The sequence below is a fragment of the Cryptomeria japonica genome, unplaced genomic scaffold, assembly GCF_030272615.1.
Source record: "Cryptomeria japonica unplaced genomic scaffold, Sugi_1.0 HiC_scaffold_229, whole genome shotgun sequence".
Classification (NCBI taxonomy): domain Eukaryota; kingdom Viridiplantae; phylum Streptophyta; class Pinopsida; order Cupressales; family Cupressaceae; genus Cryptomeria; species Cryptomeria japonica.
Genome location: NW_026729051.1, coordinates 174842 through 177500, shown reverse-complemented (window position 1 = coordinate 177500; position 2659 = coordinate 174842). Strand labels below are relative to the sequence as shown.

At 61.7% G+C, this 2659-nt stretch overlaps 1 non-coding gene across 1 annotated transcript; it reads right to left on the bottom strand.

The window, feature by feature from the left end:
* Nucleotides 1–981: 981 nt before the first annotated feature.
* Nucleotides 982–1100, bottom strand: LOC131869034 (5S ribosomal RNA). The gene has a single exon (XR_009367429.1). It is a non-coding gene; the product is annotated as a 5S ribosomal RNA (ribosomal RNA).
* Nucleotides 1101–2659: the final 1559 nt, after the last annotated feature.

Here is a 2659-nt window from a genome sequence, read left to right as displayed (position 1 = left end):
GGGTTGCGCACCCTTTGTGCGCTCCAAGGTGCGCACGAAGTCGGAGCTCGGTTTGCCCCGGGTGCGCACCTTCGCCAGGGTGCGCACCTTGATGCGCACGCCTTGGCTGGGCTGCGCACCTTGGTGGGCGCCATGGTGCGCACCTTTCGTGCGCTCCAAGGTGCGCACGAAGTCGGAGCTCGGTTTGCCCCGGGTGCGCACCTTGGTGGGCGCCATGGTGCACTCCGAGGTGCCCAAGATTGGTGCGCACCAAGGAGCGCTCCGAAGTGCGCTCCAAGGTGCGCAGGTGCGCGCGAAGTCGAAAGTTGGGTTAATTGTCCGGTTTGCCTCGGGTGCGCACCTTGCGTGCACCTTCGCCAGGGTGGGCGCCTTGGTGCGCACACCTTGGCTGGGCTGCGCACCCGGGCGCGCACACCTTGGCACCCGCGTTTCCTTCATTTTAAATTTTTTTTTTTTACAATCTCTCAAGTGGGAAATTCTATAATCTCAACTTTTTTTGCCTTTTCAGGAAACTTTTGAATGGAGCGCATCATTGGTGCGCTCCGAAGTGTGCTCCAAGGTGCGCACCTCTGGTGTGCTCCAAAGCTCTCTCTAGCTGCGTGCACCTGCCCCGGCCGCGCACCCGGCCCCGCCCAGCTTCGCTCACCTGTCCCGGGCGTCTGGTGCGGAACCTTAGAGTAAGAAACATCACCGTGCACCTTGGCCAACGTGCGCGACTCGACCGAGCGCGCACTGGCCGAGGTGCACACCGATTTCACCTGGGTGCGCGCGCAGCACCTCGGGCGCACCGGGGTGCGCGCACAACGCCCGGGTTGCACCGTGGCCTGTGTGCTCGGGGCGCCTCGGGTGCGCGCTCGGTGTCGCCCCCGCGCGCGCGGTAGTGCGGGCAGCGCACCCCGGCCCGGCCCGGCCCCGACGAGAACGCAAACGGGCAAAAGGTTTATTCAAATAGCATTGCGACGCCCGGCGAAAAACTAAAAAAGGGTGCAACACCGGGACTTCCCGGGAGGTCACCCATCCCAGTACTACTCCGGCCCAAGCGCGCTTAACTGCGGAGTTCTGATGGGATCCGGTGCACTAACGCTGGTATGATCGCACCCGTTATGAGCTTGTCGCAGTGTGTACTTAGCAAACCGCGACCCACGTGCGAATCCACCCCGGCCACCCACCCCCGTCGAGGTGCACACCCTCCCTCGCGAAGTGCGCCCCGTTCGCCAAGTGTGAGCCCTGCCCGGGTGCGCGCACCTTGCTAGGGCGTCGGGTGTGCACCCGGCCCGGCCTACGTGCGTGCACCTGGACGGGGCGTCGTGTGCGTGCAGTGTCCCGTCTGCAACGCGGTGCCCACACACCACCTCGGGCGCAACGACCTGCGCTCACATGTGGGCCGAGTGCACCTTGGTGCATGTTCGGGGCGCCTCGGGTGCACGCTCGATCTTGCCCCGGTGCACCAAGGCGCTCGGTTTGCCCCGGGTGCGCACTTGGTGCAAGGTGGGCACCCAAAATAGGGATCAAGCACCAAAACACAAGTTTCGGGATGCAAAATGGGACCCAAGGACCACAAATGCGTTCCAAGACCCATGATGGGTCCACGAGAACAAAAATGTGTTCCGAGACTTAATAAACAAATATTGGGTTTTAGGAGAAGAAACATGCTCTGATGCCCAAAACGAGAATCGACCCCGAAAAGGCCACAGGCCAAAAGTGGGATGCGAGACAAAAAAAAATGGGACCCGAGGACCAAAATTGGGTTCCCAGGTCGAAGACAGGGCAACCGGACAAGAAACGACCTCTAAGGCTCGAAATGAGTCCCGACGACTAAAACTTGACAAGAAGCACCCATCAGGCACCCAACTCGACACCCATGGGATGCCGACCCACCCGGGCTTCCACCTAGCACACCTTGGCACCCACCCACCCTCGCACCCAACCTCGCACCCAACTTAGCACCTTTGAACCCACATTGGCACTCACCCTGACCCTGGCACCTTGGAACCCACATTGGCACTCACCTTGACCCTGGCACCCACCTTTGCACTCACCTTGGGACCCACCCTGGCTCCCACCTCGGCACCCACCCAGACACCCACCTTGGTTCCTTGGCACCCACCTTGGATCCTTGGCACCCACCCCGACACCCACCTTGGCACGCAACTTGGCTACTTGCCACCCACCTTGGCTCCTTGACGCCCACCCCGACAACCACCCCGTGACCTACCCTGGCTAGGGTTGGTGCACACCCACCCTGGCACCCACCTTGGCACCCACCCCATGACCCACCTTGGCACGCACCTTAGTACCCACCCCGTTACCCACCCTAGGACCCACCCCGTGACCCACCTTGGCCAGGGTGGGTGCCTTGGTGCGCACAACTTGCCTGGGCTGCACACCAGGGCGGGCTCAAGATGGCACCCGCGTTCCGTTTTTTTCACTATCTTTCAAAACGGAAATTTTAAAATCTCGTTTTTTTTTTTTTTTTGCCTTTTCTGGAAATTAGTGAAGGCAGCGCATCAAAGGTGCGCAATGCTGGTGCGAACCCGGGAGCGCTCCGATGTGTGCTCCAAGGTGCGGCGTGCACGAAGTCCGAGCCCGGCTTGCCCCGGGTGCGCACCTCGCGTGCACCTTCGCCGGGGTGAGCACCTTGGCTGGGTTGCGCGCCCTG